Here is a 7,345-nt window from a genome sequence, read left to right on the forward strand (position 1 = left end):
TATTTTAGCGGTCGATGACGATAACAATATATCTGGGTGCGTTCGTTTATTCGTAAAAAAAGTTTTTGTAAAAAAAAAATTAAACGTAAAAAGTTTAACGTAAAACGTAAATGTTGGGTTTTACGTAAAACGTAAACTTTAAACGTAAATGTTGGGTTTCGTGTAAAAAAGTTTTTGTGAAAAAAAGGTTCAACCGTAAACTTTTACGTAAAACGTAAAAAGTTTAACGTAAAACTTAAAACGTAAAAATTTTTACATAAAACGTAAAATTTAAAAACATAAAAAGTAAAAAAATGTTGACGTAAAAAACCGGTGCGTAAAACGTAAAAAAAACCGCGTGTAAAACGTAAAAAACCGTTGCGTAAAACGTAAAAAAACCGGCGTGTTAAACGTAAAAAAACCGGCGTGTAAAACGTAAAAAAACCGGTGCGTAAAACGTAAAAAAACCGGCGCGTAAAACGTAAAAAAACGTTAACGTAAAAAATTAAACCGTAAATTTTTTAACGCAAACCGTAAACTTTTTTAACGTAAAACGTAAAAACGTGAAGCGTAAAAAGCTTTACGTAAAACGTAATTTTTTTTAGTAAAACGTAAAAAGTTTTACGTAAAAAACCGGCGCGTAAAATGTAAAAACCCGGCGCGTAAAACGTAAAAAACCGGCGCGTAAAACGTAAAAACGTTAACGCAAAACTTTTTTACGTTCCGTAAAAGAGGTAAAAAAACGTTAACGTAAAAAAACCGGCGCGTAAAACGTAAAAAACCGGCGCGTAAAATGAAAAAAACCGGCGCGTAAAACGTAAAAAACCGGCGCGTAAAATGAAAAAAACCGGCGCGTAAAACGTAAAAAACCTTAATTTAAAGAAAGATTTTAATAAAAAAATTCTTTTAATAAAAAATTATTATACAAATCTGAATTTAAATTATTGTTTAACATAAAATTCTGTTTTTTTAATATAAAGTAATTAATGAATAAGACAAAAAGGCAATTAAATACTAATATATATATAAAGACAAAATAGTGTAATTTTACTATACTACCCTTTTGGATTATAATATTAAAGACATAATAAGACAAAATCCATTTAATATTAATTTTAGTTACTTTAAATCTCATCCATCCATCTCATTGATCTAAAGGCTAGAAAGTGGTTCCCTCAGTTCTTACAACTGGAGGTGGTTCTCATTTTAGCGGTCCCCTATATATATATATATATATAAGTAACCGCGTTTTGAGTTTGCGTTGTGACGAGCGAGTAGTTTAGATACCCACGTGTTGTAATAGTGTAGGCGTAAGAGTTATATGTGTAAGCGTTGTGAAGTGTGATATAGCGTGTGTAATAAGCGATGTAGTGCGAAAATATGCGATGTAGCGTAGTAAGCGATATAGTTTACATTATGATCCGAAACTTGGTGCTAGGTGTAACGAGAGTAACGAGCGCGAAAGTGCAGGTTGTTACACTTGTGTCTCTTTTTGTCTTTTGTTGCTTTGTCTCTTCTGTGGCAAGGTCAAGCACGGTCGTGCACCTGAGTGTGCACGATCATGCCTCTTCAACTTTTGACTTCTTTTGTTTCTTTGAGGCTACCCGAGGTATCATAAGCGTGCTATTAGTGTGCACGGCCATGCATGGGTGGCAGATAGTTATTTTTTTTTTCATTTCTTTTCATTTTGGAAGCCTAAAAACCTGAAATTATAAAAAAAATGCAATAGTTTAGATGGTTTTTCCTCGTGATAAATCCTCAAAAGTATATAAAATTGTGGGTGATTATGCATAAAAAATATGTATAAATGATGGCACATCAAACGCCCACATATTAGACTCTTGTTATGCTTCATTAACTAGCACAAAATTCTCATCAATTTCGTTTTCATCGTATTACTGTATCCATGTTATTACTCTTGTTATGCTTCATTACATGTATCCAGAGTGTATTTCATGAACAAGTGCTTGTATTCTACACCTAAAACCATAAATGAATAATTAGGTCCCACTTTATTTATCCCGTCAATAAAAACCATCGACTGATGGAGAACGTTTAAGTAGTTATTTGAATTGGCAACACCAAGAAAGCATGCCATACCATAGATCATGTGAAGCCACAACCTCTATCATTACAGTCTAGCATCTCTGATCACCTCATGTAAATTGATCTCACCATGCATTAAGGTAACCACCATAGCCAATGCGTACAATCAATGCTACCTAGCATTTCAGTAATCCTATGTGCTTCATACAATTTTTGGATGTCCCTCCATGTTAGTTTACACAAATATTTCTTGTTGTATAGCTTGATGATACATTTGCACTATTTATATAAACTTCCCATGAATCGCTTCATCCTAAATGTGTCGTATTCAATTTGACGAATTGTTGATGTGCACTTCTGCAAAGGAGTAAAACCCTTTCCACCTCTCACTCCTCATCGTAATGTGAAAAGCGACATTGTCCTCTCCAAATCATTTGCTATATGTTAGGATAGGCCATTCGGAAGCGACGCCTAAAGTGTTTGTCATTCTACACATTGTTTTTTTGCCAAAGTAGTAAGCCACCAATCAATTGTGAGCACCTACAATTTTAAATATACAAATGAACATAATACAAAATATAACAATTATTATAAAATAAAATAAATTATAATTGTAAAATAATAATTAATTTAAAAAAAAATACCTTCTCGACTTTATTTCTTGGCTGTGACGCTTTTTCTTCTTTCCCGCGTCTCCTTTACCACGTTGATATATGGAGGGGGTCATATAATGATTATTTTAACACTACTAGTTAGGCCGGAGGGTGTGGAGGCGCTATCCATGCAACCTCACATTCTATAGCGCCACCATCCCTGATGAAACCATGGTTAACCGGGCAGGGTTAACACACTGGTCTCGTCAAGAAGGGTTAATCCCTTCCTCTCGAGGATCGCTGGCTGGATCACCGGTGGTTGATCTCCTGCACAAGGAAACAAGCCGTGACTCGCAACAAGGAGGATGGGGTGGGGGGTGCTCCTTGTTACCACTCTCCGGCGTGAGAATCAGTAGTTTGCTTGGGAAGCAAAGTAAGATAGTAGTAGTAGTGAGAGAGTTGTGAAGAGAGATACCTCAAACCTGGTTTGGGGTTGGTATTTATAGCCGAGGAGTGAAGGAGGATGATGAAGGATGGACTGACGACATGCTGCACCTTTTCAGGTGTGTCAGGCTTGTCGGTTATGGAGGTTACGCCACGTCAGTCCATTGCTTACGTAGCTCTGACAGGTAACTGCCATTGGTGCCACTTGCACTGTGGTGTCAGTACCACTTGCTTGAGTGCATAGGATGCGGTGCAAGCCGCATCGCTACGTGCGGTAACATCTGAAGTTACCGCGTCTCCTACTTGTGATCAAGGAATACGCGAGATGCGGTGCTAGCCGCATCGTCGTCTTGCCTGCATCCCTTGTCGTGACGAAAATGCCCGTATGGTGCAGTGTCAGCCGCACCGCTACGTTCATCTTCTTCTATGCCTAAGGTAAGGCTTTCCTGTATTGATAGAAGTGTTCACTGGATGCGGTGCGATGCCGCATCGCTGTGAATACTTCCGTTTTCATACACCAGATGTGATGCTATGTCGCATCACTCTACCGTTCTCATGTTCCATGTAAGTCCTCCTTCGTTACTAGATAGATTGGATTCAACCCTTGTGCCGACGCGTTCCCGCATGGGCACAAGTAGGTTGTTAGCTAGTGGGGGTTTTGATAAGGGTAATGGTCACTCGCGGTCAATGCTGACGCGAGATCTGGGACCATACCCCTTCAAGTCCCCCCAGTCTAGTGTTGCTGCCACATACAAGTTGTATGTGGGAGGAGTACTGGACTATGGTGTTTGGAAGGTAGTTTGGAGTCTGGAGAAGATCCTAGACCATGTGTGGTCTTTTCTGTATGTAAATCAAGCTGGAGGTCTGGAAGGGTCATCTGACGCCTCTTCCGTATCGGTGAAGGAATCTTCGTCTGATGCGAGATTCTCAGCCGATTTATGTCACCAGGACCTGTTGTTGTGCCGAAGGTCTCTTGGAGACCTTGTTAGTAATGTTGCACAAACTTCGAACCAACCTCTGAGATGGTGGTTTGAAGGTATGTAGAGGTTTCCCATCCTTTAAAGGTGGTCTTTTCTTCATACCAATTGTTGAATTGGTGCATGAAGAAGAAAAGAAACTTTTGGACCAATCTTTGAGACTGGGATCAAAAGTTGTTGATGCTTGTAAGTGCTTTGCTCAAGCTCTATGTTCAGCATCTAGCTATGAGACGACGATCCCTTTTTTGTTGGGTTTTCGTGTTTGTCGTCATAGCTCTCTAGTAACCGCACGTTCTTTGCGGTTACCTCGTTGCGTCATTGTTGGCCATGTTTGGTCGAACAATGTATATTCGTACTATGGGTAAATAAACATGGTCATAGGCAAGGGTATGCCCACCATTGTTTATTCTATGCGGCCCATAGGCGGGCAAAAAAAGTCATAAGCAGACTTGTTACCGCTGTTCGGACGCTTGTTGTTCGACGAGGGCTCGTTTAGAGCGCTTATCTGCGTTCGTTTTGGAGCCACTTACCTTCCCGCTCCAATACCGAGTTTGCCTTGCAGTAGCATTGCTCGGTGATGTGGAGTGAGCTTGGCTCTTCCGTAGCAACCACTCTGCGGAAGCTATGGTTATGTCCGTAGCTCCTCGTGAGTGTCTGTGGTTTTGCATTACCATATTTGCTCGAAGCGGGTGTGGCTCGGATGTAGCTCTTGAAGGTTCAGGAGGCAGGGTTGCTGATGTGCGTTCGCGTGCATTCCCTTCCTTCCTTTTGTTAAAGAAGGTGTTCATGTACCCTCTGCGGTTGTGAACCGGACAGGAGGGATTTGAAGCTTGAAGAGAATGAAGGCAATGCGGTTCCCCTGTGTCTGAGATGCGGTTCAGTCCAACGGACAACGCTGGTTCTGAGCATCTGACACACCTGAACGGGCTCGTGTGTGTCATGTCCGCATATTCCACGTGTGCTCGTGGGTAGTGCGGATATGTATTATACCCCCTTAGTGTAGAGATATATATTTTTACCTATTTTTAGGGGTATGTTAAAAAACGACATGCGGTATGGGTTATGGTGCGGTATACCAGAGAAACCGCATGCCGCTTATAATTGGATAATGTAGTCGCTTTTTGTTGCATACGTGGCTGATCTCACGTGTGAGTTGGTGGAAGTTGGTGAGATCTTCCTGGCATGTGCTGAAATGAAAGGACGTTTGCACTGCCCGAGGCATTAAATGCACTGTAGCGAAGAGTGTAAACGTCTCTTGTGTCAGGCGCGTGGGCGGCCACGCGCGCGTGATAACCGTCAGCGGAAACGGCGCTCGACACGTGGTGTCATACGATTCGCTCTTTTTGAACGTGATGATTTGTTTTCTCCCTCCGCATTAATTGCGATGGGTATATAAGGGGAAACCGTTCGTGGTTTCCCCTCACTTGTTTGAAATTTCAAAAATTTGCCGGTGAGAGAAACCTTGTTCTTTGTCTTCTCTGACGAAATTTCTTGAAGTTCCAGTGAGGGTTTCTAGTTTTTCTGTTCACCATCTTCTGTTTCTTTGATATTCTTGATGGCTGAACCATCTAATCCACACAATGTGGAGGGTGAAAACCCAGAACAACCGGTAGTGGCTGAAGAAGAAGAGGAGGGGGCTGCCGGTGGTGGATTACCGGTGTTAAAGTGGACCAGAAAAACCTTTGATCGTCTTATGCTTGATGTCCAAATGCCCCCTGAGTATGGGGCTCAGTATCCATCGGAGGGTGATACTGGTGCCGACGCTCCGGCCGGTTATGTGACCATGTGGGCCGACTTTTTTGGTGATTGTAATCTCCGGTTACCGTTGACAGTGTTTGTTGTGGATGTCTTGGAGTGGTACAAGGTCCACATTTCTCAAGTGAGTCCGTTTGGTATGATTCGGATTCGTAATTTTGAGTTCACCTTCCGTGCTCTTGGTATAGAGCCTACCGTCGGAGATTTCCGACGGTTTTATCAGATGACTGTGTCATTGGGTTTCTTTTCTTTCCGTCAACGAGACGGTAGCCCCAAGCTGATGACTCCTCCCAAGGGGATGACGATGTGGAAGAAGAAATTCTTCTACGTCAAGGCTGCTGCCATTGTTGCAGACATGACGTTTCGGAACGTGACCGAGACGATCATAGGGGAGACCATTGCGATGCCCAGCTTGAAATCAGTGCAGTGGTTTCCGCAGCTTCAGACTATTGAGTCTGTGAAGCTGACCAACACGCAACTATGGTTGTTGCGTATGATGTTGACGAGGAGGAACAAAAACTCGAGACCCGTGGTGCGGGAGAAAAGCGGTGGTACGTACTCTTCATGTGTTTAAGTTCCCTATTCTTTTTTGCGGTACTGATTTTATGTTTGTTATCAGAGGATGCTCCCGCATGGAGGATGTTTGCCCCGGATTTCCTTGGGACGGTTGAGACCGTAGTTTGTGCGGATGGTGAGGAGGATCATAATGCTATCATCCGTAGTAACTTCCGGGTGCCTACTGAGGCCGCACTGGCAGTTGAGTTGCCGCCAGGCAAAGGTATAATTTGGAAGCTTTTTCACTTGTGATGATAATGTTGGTTTATTGACTCACCCTTTGGATTGATTCCATGCAGGTGATCTTGGGGCCTTAGGGGACCCCGAAGCGAAAGGTGTGCCAAAGAGGCAAACTGTGAAGGGCGTGCGCTTTCGCCAAAAGAAGATAAAGGAGGTCACTGTTGTGCCTCATCTGGTGCCGCAGGCGGCAGGTATCTCTCATTCTTCTTTTCGTCGATACAAGGATTATGTGATAGTATCTGATACCCTTGAAGGTTTGGGTACAGCTGTGGGGTCGCGTTCTGGTGCTGGGAAGAAGCAGGCAGAAGAGACGGCCGCAGGAGGGATAGCTGCGGGTCCCCCTGTTATTGGTGAGAAGAGAAGGCCAGAGCAGAAAGCTGCTGGTGGTGTTGAAACCAAACGTCGGAGACTGGTAACCAAAAGGTCTGCTCCGACGCAGAAAAAACCTGCGGTTGTCGTTGGTAAGTGTAGGCTAGCTTGTCTTAACTGTTATGTGTAACTTGTTTTTGATAGCTATTTGACTTTGTTTTTTGTAGAGCTTCAAGATGAAGATGTCTCTATCTTTGATGCTCCAGGGTCACCCCCGCGTGCCACGGATGCGGGTGCAACTGAAGTGCCATCGACACCCCGTGCCAAGGTGGTGTCGGAGTCGACGGTGCGGACAGAGGGTACCGCAGAGAATGCTGCGACCCAGATATTTGACACTGTTGACTCGTCTAACAATCTGATCTCCCCCAATGAGGGAGACAATTTGAG

This window comes from Helianthus annuus, chromosome 2 (genome assembly GCF_002127325.2).
Source record: "Helianthus annuus cultivar XRQ/B chromosome 2, HanXRQr2.0-SUNRISE, whole genome shotgun sequence".
NCBI classification, from domain to species: Eukaryota; Viridiplantae; Streptophyta; class Magnoliopsida; order Asterales; family Asteraceae; genus Helianthus; species Helianthus annuus.